Raw genomic sequence first — 14909 nt, forward strand, 5'->3', positions numbered from 1 at the left:
GGGGAGCACTTCAGCGGTCACTTCAGCATTCGGCTTCTGATCTTCGGGTAAGCGTTCTCCAAGGCGGCCTTCACGACACACAAGAGTGCAGAGTCGCTGAGCAGAAACTGATAGCTAAGTTCCGCCCACATGAGGACGGCCTAAACCGGGATGTTGGCTTTATGTCACATTGTCGGTAACCGCCACTGCTTGCCTCCTGGACTTGCAGAATCTCACTGGCTGTCCTGTCTGGAGACAATACACATCTCTTTAACCTATGCTTAATGCTCCCTCCACTCACATTGTCTGTATCTTTAAGACCTAGTTGGCTGTAGAGATTCGCATTCTAATCAGTATTCTGTAACTTGATTTTGTGTCTCTGTGCCCTATTTGAGATCAGATTTCCACTCCATCTGACGAAGGAGCAGCGCTCTGAAAGCTAATGGCATTTGCTACCAAATAAACCTGTTGGACTTTAACCTGGTGCTGTTAAAACTCTTACTCTGCAAACAGACACACTATACCTGTGTCTATATCATCCCATAGCTGTATCTGTGTCTGCATATAGGCAACCTATAGCTATATCTCTGTATCCACATATAGATACACCCCATATTTGTGTCTGTATCTGCATATAGGCACCCTATAACGATTTCTCTATATCCAGATATAGACCCCCCTGTGTCCCTGCACCCATAGATCTATACATTTACACCCTGTGATTTATGCATATCTACATCCTATACCTAAGCATCTATACCCCTAAACTTATGACTGGACCACGATATGTGTGTATCAATACCCAGGATCTACATGTCCGGAATTATATCCATATTGTTTCCAGCTCCTCTGTGTCACACCCACCATTTTCCTCACAATGATCTCCATGTCATAAAAACCTTTCAATCAGACTGAAAGTGGCAGTACCCACTGCCCACCAGAGGGAGGCAGGAGACACACATTAGTGCTTCCCCTCATCCCATACGGCATTCCATTTGTTTCCTGTTCTCTCACTCGCTTCTGTCTGAACGTCTCCCCTGAGAGCAAATGACTTGTAAAATAAAAATTCCCCACAAACCATGAGAGAAATTCAAAAATAAGATTCCTCTAGCACAGGTCCCCTAGGAGTACTCCATTCATTGTCAGTGATACGATCAACTCCGCTGAGACAAGTGAGCAGTGAACTAACAACTGCAGAGCCTCAGAAACATCACAAACCACAGTATACACGCAGAGTAATAGGAACCTGAGACTGTCGGCTAACAATCTAACCCAATGTTTCACACACATCAATATACATCAATAATATCCTACCTATGACTCGCAGCCTAGAACTCAGCAAGGTATTCGAGTTCTTTATATATAGAACAACAGATACCCAGGAAGTGAATCAGAGTCTGGAATCTAATGAAAGGGTTGAGGTGGTTTATCTATAGAATAACATCTGCCAAGAAGTGAGTTACGGACTGGAATCTAATTGAGGGCTTAGAGTAGTTTATATATAGAATAGGAAATATTCATGTGTCTGCTATATTCTGGGAACATGGGCATCACTGGCTAGGAGGGAGTGTTAGTTGCCCAAATTTAAAGTTGTAAATTTATAAATTAAGGGGAATTTGGCTTTACTTGTCTAAGTTGGTTGTGATCGGGAAAGCGCTGCCTGATAGAGTGGGGGAAGCAGGAAGACAAGTCATTTTCAAAAGGAAGTTGGATAAATATGTGAAAAAGAAAGGTTTGTAGGTCTGTGGGAAACGAGCGAGGGAGTGGGACTAACTGGATGTCTCTCTCAGTGAGCTAGCACAGACACGATAGGCCGAATGGCTTCTTTCTGTGTTGTATGATTCTATAGGCATGGCCCAAACGTCCGAAAGTCATTTGTATTGAGTTCCTTGAATTCTATTCTCCGATAATAAATGATAAGATCAACTCAGATCAATGGGGGAGCTTTCAGGAACCCCGGCATCATTGTACAGTGCGAGGAGGGTGAGGGAGGTGTACTTTGGCTGCCACTCTCAATGTCACCACTGCAGAAACCCTGCATCCCCCTTCAGAGAGAGCGAAAAGTGATAGCAATTTAACGTCATCTGCCACAATCAAATCTGACCCTCCATCACAGTGCATCAAAGGCTCATTATTTGATATTGGTTTGATTTATTATTGTCACATGTATTAGCATACAGTGAAAAGTATTGTTTCTTGCGCACTATATAGACAAAGCATACCCTACATAGGGAAGGAAAGGAGAGAGTGTAGAATGTAGTGTTACAGTCATAGCTAGGATGTAGAGAAAGATCAACTGAATGCAAGATAGGTCCATTCAAAAGTCTGATGACAGCAGGGAAGAAGCTGTTCTTGAGTCGGTTGGTACATGACCTCAGACTTCTGTATCTTTTTCCTGATGGAAGAAGGTGGAAGAGAGAATGTCCGGGGTGCATGGGGTCCTTGATTGTGCTGGCTGCTTTTCCAAGGCAGCAGGAAGTGTAGACAGAGTCAATGGATGGGAGGCTGGTTTGAGTGATAGACTGGGCTTCGTTCACAACAAAGTTTATTGCTATAGTTTATTGCTGCCTTGGTCAGAGCAGGAGCCATACCAAGCTGTGATACAACCAGAACGAATGCTTTGTGTGGTGCATCTGTAGAAATTGGTGAGAGTCGTAGCTGACATGCCAAATTTCCTTAGTCTCCTGAGAAAGTAGAGGCGTTGGTGGCTTTTTTAACTATAGCATCCACGTGGAGGGACCAGGACAGGTTGTTGATGATCTGGACACCTAAAAACTTGAAGCTCTCGACTATTTCAATTTCATCCCTATTGATGTAGACAGGGGCATATCCTCCACTACGCTTCCTGAAGTCGATGACTATCTCCTTTGTTTTGTTGACATTGAGGGAGGGATTATTTTTATCGTACCAGTTCACTAGATTCTCTATCTCTTTCCTGTACTCCATCTCATCATTGTTTGAGATCTGACTCACAACAGTGATGTCATCAGCAAACTTGAAAATCGAGTTGGAGGGGAATTTGGCCACACAGTCATTGGTGTGTAAGGAGGATCGTAAGGGGCTGAGGACACAGCCTTGCAGAACACCGGTGTTGAGAATGATTGTGGAGGAGGTGTTGTGGCCTATCCTTACTGACTGCAGTCTATGTGCTAGGAAGTCTAGGATCCAGTTGCAGAGGGAGGAGCCGAGCCCCAGGCCACGAAGTTTGGAGATGAGGCTCATAGGAACAATGGTGTTAAAGGCTGAGCTGTAATATATGAATCGGAGTCTGACATAGGTGTCTTTGTTATCTAGATGTTCCAGGGTTGAGTGTGGGGCCAGGGAGACGGCGTCTGCTGTGGACCTGTTGCAGCAGTAGCGAACTGTAGTGGATCCAGACAGTCTGGGAGGCCGGAATTGATTCATGCAATGACTAACCTTTCAAAGCACTTCATAATGATGGATGTCAGAGCCACCGGACGATAGTCATTAAGGCACGCGGCCTGGCTTTTCTTTGGTACCAGGATGATGGTCGTCTTCTTGAAGCAGATTGGGACCTCAGATTGGTGTAAAGAGAGGTTAAAGATGTCTGCGAATACCCCCGCCAGCTGGTCCACGCAGAATCTGAGTGCTTGTCCGGGTAGTCAACCTGGGCCAGTCGCTTTCTGTGGGTTGACTTTCAAGAAAGCTGCTCTGACGCCAGCGATGGTGACCTCGGATACAGGTTCGTCCGAGGCTTCTGGGATGGAGGGCACGCTCTCGCTGACCTCTTGCTCAAAACGTGCATAGAATGTGTTGAGCTCATCAGGGAAGGGTGTGTTGGAGCTGGTGATTTTACCTGCTTAAAACCTGGATAACACTGTTGTAATAAAGGGATTAAAATCTGTTGATGCTTAAACTCTCGTATTGTTTAGATGGAAGTAAATGCATTCCGGCCTCAGATGCAACATTTCGGAGAAAGGAGGCTCAAAACGTTTGGGCTTTTTTCCTTAGAATAGAGAAGAATAAGGGACATTTAACAGAGGTGTTCACAATGAAGAAAGGTTGAGTATAACAGTAAGATGTGGCACAGAGGATGCATTGCATTCATCGGCCCCTATTTTACTCTTTCCATTCTCAGTGCTGAGCGGACTTGAAACTGGGAGTGTTTCAGATCCGACTTTTAGACCCGTTCTCAGGTGCCCCGATATGCACTCTGCCTGAAAAAATAGCAGTAATTCTGAATCGCGCTGCAGAAGCCTGTGGGTGGGGCTTATCACGCCCGAAATCCTGCAACTCCGATTGGAGCCTTCAACTGCGCATGTGCAGACAAAATAGAAAAACGCTCCCCTGCCACATCGCTCGTGGACCGGATAGTGCCTCCCCCTCACCCCCACGGACATTGCCCCACCCCCACAACATAACTGACCACCCTATCCCCCCACCCCCCGCCACCCACCCAGACCAATCGTGGGCCCCTCCTCCTCTTCCCTCACACCGGTCACATGCAGAGTGGCAGCAGACCTCCCTGCCCATGCAAATGCATTTAAATTGACATTGTGCCCGTTTTGGGCATGGTCCTGACGGCAGCCATTTTCAGTCCTTGGTAAAGGGGGAACAGGCGCGGATCACGCTGGTCGCCTCACGCCCAACTTTACCAAGTTTTTGCGCCCGGAAATGGCCACAACTTGATGGTAAAATCGGGCCCATCATGTCAGTGCCAGCTCCATGGTGGAGATATCCAATTAGTTCCAGCCGTCATACTCTTTCCAGATAGCTTTGTTACTTATTTCCCTTCTTGTATTTATCCAATTCTCTTTTGAGAATTCCTATCAACTCTGCTTCCACCACACCTCCAGGCAATGCATTCTAGATGGTAACAACTTGCTGCATAAAAAGTATTTCAGAAAAGGAAATTGGATAACTATTTGAAAGGGGAAATTTTGCACGGCTATGGAGAAAAGGCAGGGATTGGAATTAATTGGATAGTTCCTTCAAAGAGCCAGTAACAACATGATGGGCTGAATGGTTACCTTCAGTGATGAAACAGCTGTTGAATATTACAAGGGAAATGCTTCTTCACTGAGATCCTTGGCTCATTCTGCTTCTCTGACAGGAACACAGGAACAGGAGGAGGCCATTCAGCCCCTTGAACCTGTTCCACCATTCAATGAGATCACTGCTGATCTGTGACCTAACTCCATATGCCAGCCTTTGGCCCGGGGGAGAGGCAGTAATGACGTGGTATTGCCACTGGATCAGTAATCCAGGGTACCCAGGGTAATGCTCTGGGGACCCGGGTTCGAATCCCGCTATGACAGATGGTGAAGTTAGAATTCAATAAAAATCTGGAATTAGAAGTCTACCGATGACCATGAAACCATTGTCAATTGTCGTTTTTTAAAATCTCATCTGGTTCACTAATGCCCTTTTGGGAAGGAAATCTGTCGTCCTTACCTGGTCCGACCTATATGGGATTCCACACCCACAGCAAGGTGGTTGACTTTTAACTGCTGTCCCAGCCAGCAACACCCACATCCCATAAACAGATAAATAAAAAATTCCTTAATACCTTCACTTAACAAAAATTTATCTCAGATTTAAAACTGACAATTGATCTGGCATCAACTGAGATGAGTGGAGGAGAGTTCTAAACGGCTGCCACCCTTTGTGTGGGGAAATGCTTCCTAACATCCCGAGGAGCTGACTCCTGCAAAGATATGAAAGAACAGTTTTCTTTTTCTGTTGATCAACTTGAACAGACCTTGAAATGAGACTTTGCAACATAACTTCAAGAAGGCAAAAAAAACCCCAAATAATTTATCTATTGATTCAAATCACAAAGTAAAATATAACAAACAAGGACCACTGAAATTGGTGTTGAAGATCCTGTAAATATTGGCAAGTATATTAAATTTCAAGTTTATTTCTTACTCATAAGTAAGGTTTACATTAACACTACAATGAAGTTACTGTGAAATTCCCCTGGTCGCCACAGTCCGGCACCTGTTCGGGGTCAATGCACCTAACCAGCACGTCTTTCAAACTGTGGGAGGAAACCGGAGCACCCAGAGGAAACCCACACAGACCCGGGGAGAACATGCAAACTCCACACAGGCAATGACCCAAGCCAGGAATTGAACCTGGGTCCCTGGCGCTGTGAGGCAGCAATGCTAACCACTGTGCCACCGTGCCGTCCTTGTAACAGTAATTGGAAAAGTACTATATTTCTTATACATATGTATGTTTTAAATTCTGTGTGAATCACTTGAAAGGGGTCAGGAAACATTCAGCTACCACAGTTCAGGTTTGAAGTGGGAATTGATGGAGTTAAATCCAATATCAAATGGAGTTATAGTCAGAGGGAGTAAGTGCTGCAGAATGTGCTGATTCTACCCATCAGCTCAGGTGGTGTTCCCTCCGTAATGGGTTGTCATGCAGTCAATCCATAGCCATCATTATAGAAGTAGAACTGTTAGTTTCTAGCTTTTTTCACCCTTCTCCTTCCTCCTATACTCTCCTAGTTCTTAGTGTTAGGGACCAGAACAGAAACTCCAAAATATATTATGAAGTTAGCCAAGACCCTAACTTTTTTTTTATTTTGACATTAGTGTGAGCATAAGGTGTTTCACTCCAGGATTGACCCATTAGGAAGCTTTTATGGAAACAAACATTATTTAACAGTACAGTTAAAATTAGTATATTTTTTACCAATTGAACTACTTAAACATGGCAAGGTATAATTCATAACTGCTTGCTATCTCCATTAGTTCCAATTGAGCAATATTCCCATAGATGAGAACTCCTATTCAGAATCAGTTAGCAAAGACACACAGGCATACGTGGGTTGCTAGTCTTCCAGCCTTTTAACACCTCTGGACAGAGATACAGAGAGACACCCGTCTTCAGGCTCTTAGCAGCCTCCAGAGAAACATTTGTCTTCACACAGCAAAACTCCAGAGAGGGAGAGAGAGAGAGAAAATACCTTTTGCAGATCTCTGGAAAGAGATATCTTATTTCTAACAGGTCCCAGACTTCAATTTCCAGAGAGAGAGAGAGAGAGGAAGGGAGAAAGAGCTGCTGCTTGCTGCTTTTCAAATTCAAGCAGCAACTGCCTGCTTGTCTCCATAAGCCTAGCTCCTCCAATTAGCACATGACATGCACATAGCAATCAACCTAACTAAACCCTACCCTGAAACTCCAGAGATAATAAAACTGCATTAACTCAGATAACTGATAACCTGGAGGAATTATTTCTCTGCATTCTCAGCAGGTGGGCCGTTGGCTGCAGACACATCAGCACCGTAATCAGAGTTGAAGTATAACGCATTCCCTTCACAAGAAACATAACGCAAATACATTTCTTAAAGGCACAGTATCGTCACATTAGAACACAAGTTTTTCACTCCTTAATTTACCCCCTTGGTTCTCTCACTCAGAAGACCAAGTGAAACTTTTGGCTGATACAAAATTAGGAATGACTTTCTTCAGTGACACAATGACAGAGGTGACTTGGATAATTCAGTGAGATTTGGAGAATTTAACCAGGAATATCTTTGTTCCATCTTTAAAATGATGGATGAAATCTTACCAAAAATATGCCAGACTGTTGGCTCCGGCAGGGAAAACGACGTGATTTGCGTTGATGGTGCCGGCATGATTTCAGACCCAATCTTATGCCTCGTTGGTAATCATTTTTTATGCCCACGGGAACCATGCCACTCCTACAGCATGTTCCCTCTGATTGGCCCATCCCACAACAGCCTAACCGCTGCAATCACTGGGCAGTGCCAAAAAAACAGCTTCCCTGCACTTGCTCCATAACTGCAGGGAATGGCAGCCAAGAATTCCACATCTTATGCAGTGGCAGCCCTGGTCAGTGCAAGCGCACTCCAGAAGAGGACGGGGCGGCAGTGTCGGAAGAAGATGAATGATCTTCTTCATTCAGCAGGGTAAGTGTGGTGAACCATAGATGGTTAGCACTATGGGTACTTGTACATATGCTACTCCTGTTACTATTGGGATTAGGGTTGGGGTGTTCCACCTGTTGGTATTGTTCTGTGGTACACTCCGGTTGGCTCCGCCTACCTATAGGAGTATAAAGGTCACTGCACTGCCTAGTGACCCTTTAGTCTGGGATTGTATTGTTAAGCAGTATGCTCCATTCTTGTTGCTAATAAAAACCTTTATTTCCCGGGTACGATCCAGCCTCCCGAGTGAATTAATCGCGCATCAGTAAGTAAACCACCCCTAGTCTCCCACTGGATCCCCTCGCACTCCCCTCGCACCCCCACTCCAACTCTCACCCAGCCACCTCCAGTATTACCAACACCAGGCATCAGGCCCCGCCTCCGTCCCTCAATCACCACCTTCCCCCCAGTAACTACCATGCTCCTCACACTGCAGCTCCCACTCAAGCCCCACACCTCATCACCATCTTCAATCTTACTGCTCCCGACTACACTCTCCCTTTCTGTGTCATTGCAGGACAAACTCAACCACAACAAGCGGGAGCGGGCGCAGCCAGCTGGAATCCACTGATGTCAGCGCCAGCAGATGGCAGGGCTTCTGTGTCTGACTAGAGTTTCCCCTCCATCCCATGGAGGGCGACAGGGGCCCCCGGGAAGCCAAAGGGAAAAGAATCAGCAGGAGTACAGCCTGGGGCCCTCTAGCCACGGGACCCTGGGTGTCTCCGGCCCATCCGACACCACCCCTCCCTGTGAGTGACACACCTTCAGCCCTCGACACTGAGGAGGGAAGACATCAACAATCCTAGTTGCCCGAAAGCAGGCCTGGACCCTCAAGATTCTGGACCCCCAGGGTACGAACGCCAAGGCCATCTCGGACAAAGGGTGTAGAAGTCAGCAGGCCGCCTCAACCTCAGCTGTGGATCCTGAGGATACACCGAGGCGCAGTGGGAGGGTCAGGAAGATTAGGAAACCGTAGGCACATCGCAGGCACGGGTGAATTTCAGCATTAGTGTAGGTAGGTCATCATTGTATTAAATGTTTGTCATCAAATTTCACTTTGTTCACTCACAGAGCTTTCACTCTGTCTGTTCACCGCGCTCACCCAGCGCCTCATCCCCGTGAGTGAATCCCTACACTGGGGGTGCAATAAAGAGACTCTACTGCTAGCATTCCCCCCCAATCCTGGAGCCCATCTCCCCAACTCCAACCCCTCATCCCCCCTCCAATAAATCTCACCCCCCCCATGCCTCAGGGTGTTCTCTAGTGATCACAGAGCTGTCGAGGTGCTGCCAGGCTGCCCACCTCAGCTGTAAGCTGGATGTGAATACCAGGACCCCTAACGTGACTGAAGCCTGTAGTGGCTGATGCTGTGTATCCCACGATTCTGAGCCCTACGATAAGCCTGTTCGATGGCTGCACACGTTAAGCTCTCTGTCAGGCAGGATTCAGACATATCGCTGAGGATGAGAGGGGCATCGCTCCAGGGTCACAGTGGCACCAAACGCCCACATTTCCCCAGCCCCCAAGCCCCCGCTCAAAGAAACCTGGAGTCACGTTAGAGGGCAGTAGAGTGGCTGCATGTGACCAGTGTTTGCATCCTGATGGGACCCTCACCGAGACGCCCCGTCATGACCTCGATTGGAGTGTGTGATGCTGGACATCACCATCACACCTTGCATAGGGTCAGCATCAGTGTCATCTGTGCGATGCTGCAGCCTTTCTGGGAATGTCAGCTCAATGCCTGGGACATCGGCTTGCAAAGGGTTAACAGATGGCCTCCACTAAACGGCTCTGCTGTTTGGCTGCACAGCATTTATCGGCAGAATCACTTGTGAGGGAGGCTGGGGTGGCTTTTCAGCCAAGTGTCTGCCTCTTGTGGCGGACAAGGCCCAGCTGAATCATGAGGCCATCAATGAGCATGTCCAGCGCATTCCTACCCAGCACTCTGTTTCTCCCGGGTCACAAGAGGTGCAGAGCTGAGCAGCCTTCCGAGACCCACTGAAATCTACTGTTACACACAAGCACGCTGACAATTATTTTGGGATTCCTGGGCAGCTTCTCCTTTTTGTCCTGACACTGCTGCCTGAGTGAGGGTTCCAGCCACACTGCGTTCATCCTCCCCCAAGTGCGAGGCCCTTCAGGCTGTGTGAGGCGAGGCACAGCCCATTCCTGAATCCCCCACTCTGCCCTGACAAACCGGCCTCTCGTGGGACCCCACCCTCTTGTTATCAAGCCCCTCCCACCCTCTGGCCATCCCTCACGAAGGAAGGGCACTCCCTCAGCTGCGATATGGACAGGAACCCAAGCAGGAGGGCACGGGAAGCACCGCCTGCACACCAGCCTTCAGCACCCCTTTGAAACAAGGGGCTTGAAGGGAAGGTCAGACCTGCGAGTGATCCCTCCCGACTCCTCTTCCCAGTACGGTGATTGTGGGACCCCAACGTCCGGCAATAAGTTGCACTTATCTGTGTCCCTCGAGTCCTCACCAGTGCCCCCTGAGCAGGGAATATTCCAGAAGGTGCTGGCTGCCTGAGTGCTCACCTCTGAAATCCCCCTTGGAGGTGAGGGAGCCAGCTTCACGCTTATGCAGGCCTGTTGTAAATGGTGCTGACATGATGTCACGCGAGCATCCGCTGAATATCTGGTGAGGGGGCCGGGGGGGGGGGGGGGGGGGGGGGGAGGGGGGGGGCGAGTCCCGGAGAGAGTGCTCGCTAATGATATGCTAATGTATTAAAATGAGCATCCTGGGGTCATAGAATCATAGAATCCCTACAGTGCAGAAGGAGGCTATTCAGCTCATCGAACCTGTACAGGCCACAATCCCACCCAGGCCCTATCCCCGTAACTCCATGTATTTACTCCGCTAATCCCCTGACACTAAGGGGCAATTTAGCATGGCCAATCCACCCAACCCGCACAACTTTGTACTGTGGGAGGAAACCGGAGCACCCGGAGGAAACCCACGCAGACACGGGGAGAACATGCAGACTCCACACAGACACTGACCCAAGGCCGGAATTGAACCCGGGTCCCTGGCGCTGTGCGGCAGCAGTGCTAACCACTGTGCCACCATGCCGCCCCCATGGGTCCCTGCGGCGTGTTTCATGCTACTCTGCTGACGAGAGGGCTGGGAGATCGGAAACTCGCCGGTGCGTATCGCGTTTTCCGAATCTCTCCTGATTTTGAGCATGTATCGCAATTCCCAGGGGGGTTAAAATTACCCTCAATGTGTTGAAGTTAAAATGGGAGAATTGGTTGCAGCAGACATGCTCCTGACGTTGGAGCCAGTAGGTATCATTGGGGAAGCCCGTTGAATGACAACAGGAGGGCCCCAGTTCCCCAGGTCGATCCTTTACCCAAAAGAGTTGCAAGATTCATGCAAAAGAGAAAAATACCTTTGAGTCAAAACATTAGAAAGAAGGCAGCCTGGGCGGATTACAGCATGGATTCCCCCGATTGTGTATTGTAACCATGGAGATTTACACTGTTTCCCCAAGGTTCCCACAGATCTTCCGTCAAAATTGCAGTGGATGTGAAAATTAATTATATTTTTACTTCATGCATTGAGAAGAGGCGGTGATGAAACTCCCAGGCAACACGTGTGTGAAAAGAGGAACCTTGAAATACACAAAGAGACTTTAAAATTAGAGACAAAATAGAAGGGGCTGGAGAATCTCAGCAGGTCTGACAGCATCTGCGGAGAGAGAATCAAGCCAACGTTTCCAGTTTGAGTGGCCCTTGGTCAGACGTTTAAAATGAAAAAAGAACTTTTCACCCTGAGGGCAGTGGAAATCCCAAACTCTTTCACAAAATGTGAATAAAGAAAGGCCAACTCTGAAGTAAAGATGGTTGAAGGAATCTTCATACTGTTCCCTTCAATTTTCTTCTCAACGTCAATTAGTGTTGGCCTGGGTGGGATTGTGGTCGGTGCGGGTTCAATGGGCTGAATGGCCTCCTTCTGCACTGTCGGGTTCTATGGATTCTATGAAATGGTTGCGAATGGTGGAGGCCAATTGAATCTTTTAAGACAGAGATCAGCAGGTTTGTGTTGAGGAAGTGTGTCGTGTGGGGGAATTTTCCCATCCCGCCCACCACGGGAGTCGTAGTGGACGGGGAGCGGACCATGCACAGATCTGTTGATCTCGGGTGGGATTTTCCGGTTTTGGGTGAGTGCGGGCCGGATAATCCCACCCATGGGGTTGAAGTATGGATTAAGTGGAGGTCATGAAGGAAAGGCTGACTTGTATTGTGTGAGCTCCGAACAATGCAAAGGGTCACACAAATAATGAAGTATTTTTGAAGCAAGGTTGTTGTTGGAATGTAGGAAAACACAGCAGACAATTTGTACACCAAGTTCCCGCAAACAGCAAGGTGTTCACAAACTGATCATCTGTTTTAGCGATGGCTGAGGTATGAACATTAGGGAGATCTCCCCTGTCCTACTTCAAAGTCATGATGTGGAAATGCCGGCGTTGGACTGGGGTAAACACAGTAGTGGCGTTGCCACCAAATAAACCTGTTGGACTTTAACCTGGTGTTGTTAGACTCCTTACTGTACTTCAAAGTGACCTCAGCCTGTTGTCTCGTTTGAAAGGCAGCACCTCTGACAGTGCACCAGTCTATCATTACTGCACAGTACAGAAGTGGCAGCCTAGATTATGAGTTCAGGTTTCTGGAGTGGGACTTGAACCCATAACTTTCGGATTCAGAGACAAGAGCGCTACCCACCAAGCCAAGGCTGAGGCAAGGCCAGAGCAGGCTCAAGGAGCTAAACTGGCTGCATTTCTAAGAGACTTTGACACAGACAGGTTGAATAAATGAAGATAACACACGAAAGGGAAATAAAGATCATTGTCGGGGTTAAAAAAAAAACTGATGAGGTTAACTCGGTGCTCCGGAAAATGCTGACTGCAAATGAGTACGACTCAAACACTGACAGCGTCTGTGCTCCACAGTGTAATAAGGAGCGGACAGACTAATCAGGTAATATATGCACCCGGGGGCACCTGCAGACAAGTCCTGCTCACGCTGCAGTAATGTTAGGATCAGATGGCTCCATGGGGGATAGAGGTTGGACATTAATAAATGTTAATTGCTTTACTAACAGTTTGAAATGATTCTGCTTTGTTGGGTTCAAGTAGAGTCAGATTGAATCCACCAAAGCGGCTGGAGTTCATTTTCCTGTTGTCACTGCATTGTGTGCCCGATAGTTCAAGGGGCCATGAACAGTAACCCCCTCATCCCCCCCCCCCCCCCACTCCTGTGTATGATGATTATTACCAGTGGGTGAGCAGGCGAGTCTGAGGCGCAGCCACAGCACGGGAATAATACAGTAGTGACATTCCACATCATGTTGTGGTCTTCATGCTCGGTGCCAGTCACCTCCAACCCCTGCCTAGGTAGAATGGACTCTCAGGGTTGCCCAACACTAATCAACGTTCAGAAGAAAATTGAAGGGAACAGTATGAATATTCATTCAACCATCTTGACATCAGAGTTGGCCTTTCTTTATTAACATTTTTTGTTTTTTCCTTAGAGGCTGGTCGCAAGCCTTTCTGCCGGATGTTTTTTAAAAAAAGATTTTTTTTTCCCCCAGCCACGTAGGTGGAAGGGCAGTGACATGGGGTGAAGGGCTGGAGGGGTGTCAAGGGGTAAAGGGTGAGGTGATGGGAATGAGGGGGAGGGGTTTGAGGGATGTAAGGACGATGGGGCACCTGAGAAGGTGCCTGCTCCAACTCCCCTCAGTCACAATGTCGGGATGTGCCATTGAGATTGTTGGGATTGTCTAAATCGGGAGATTTCTTCAATATCACCTCCCAAAGCCTAGGATTTCCAGCACCTAGAAGGTCAAGGGTAGCATGGGAACATCATCACCTCCAAGTTTTTCCTCAAAGTCATTCACCCCATGTCTTGGAAATGTCTTGCTGTTCCTGCGTGATCGCTAGGTCAAAATTCTGGAATCTCTACACAACAGCCTTCATTAGCTGGGCTGCAGCCATTCAGGAAGCTGGTTCAGTGAGCCCAGTACATGCTGCCTTTCCAGGAAGACCCACATCCTGGGAATAAACCATTAAAAATAAATTGGGCCAATTGAAATCATTGGACTCGTAACGCCGGGCATCTCTTGAATTCAATGGAAGGTAGACAGAAGATAGTGAGGACAACAACAACGTGTATTAATATAGCTGCTGCATTGGAGCATTGACACCGGACCAGAGAAAGGATATCGGGACAGGTGATCAAATGTTTGATCACAAAAGTCGGTTTTAAGGAGTGTCCTACAGAAAAGAAGAGAGATGTAGAGAGTGAGCTGAGGGAATGTCTGAGCTCAGAGTTAGATAGCTCAAGGCAGGTGTGCCAGTGATGGAACAAAGAAAATCAGGGATGCACAAGTGAGAGGAATTGGAGAAGCATAGCAGGGTTTTATATGGTTGGAGCAGGTTATAGAAATAGGGAGCCGTGATGCCATGGAATACAAGAATGAGGATTTTGAATTTGAGATGTTCAGGAATGGAGGTTGCCATCAATCACTGCAATAATAAATGACCAGAACTTGGTGCAATGTAGGATATGGCCAGCAGAGTTTTGGATACTTTTTTTTATTCATTCATGGGACATAGGCATCACTGGCTGGCCAGCATTTACTGCCCATCCCTAGCTGCCCTTGTCCAGAGGGCAGTTGAGAGTCAATCATTGCTGTGGCTCTGGAGTCAGGTGTAGGCCAGCACAGGTAAGGACAGCAGATTTTCTTCCCTAAAGGACATTGGTGAACCAGATGGGTTTTTCCGACATTTGACAGTGGCTTTATGGTCATCAGTAGATTCTTAATTCCAGGTTCTTTTTATTGAATTCATCTGCCATGGTGGGATTGGAACCTGGGCTTCCAGAACATTAGCTGAGTTTCTGGATTAATAGCCTAGCGATAATTCCACTAGGATAGCGAATGTGGTCCCATTGTTTAAGAAGGGTAGCAGGGATAACCCAGGAAATTATAGGCCGGTG

Source organism: Mustelus asterias, chromosome 19 (genome assembly GCF_964213995.1).
Source record: "Mustelus asterias chromosome 19, sMusAst1.hap1.1, whole genome shotgun sequence".
Lineage (NCBI taxonomy): Eukaryota > Metazoa > Chordata > Chondrichthyes > Carcharhiniformes > Triakidae > Mustelus > Mustelus asterias.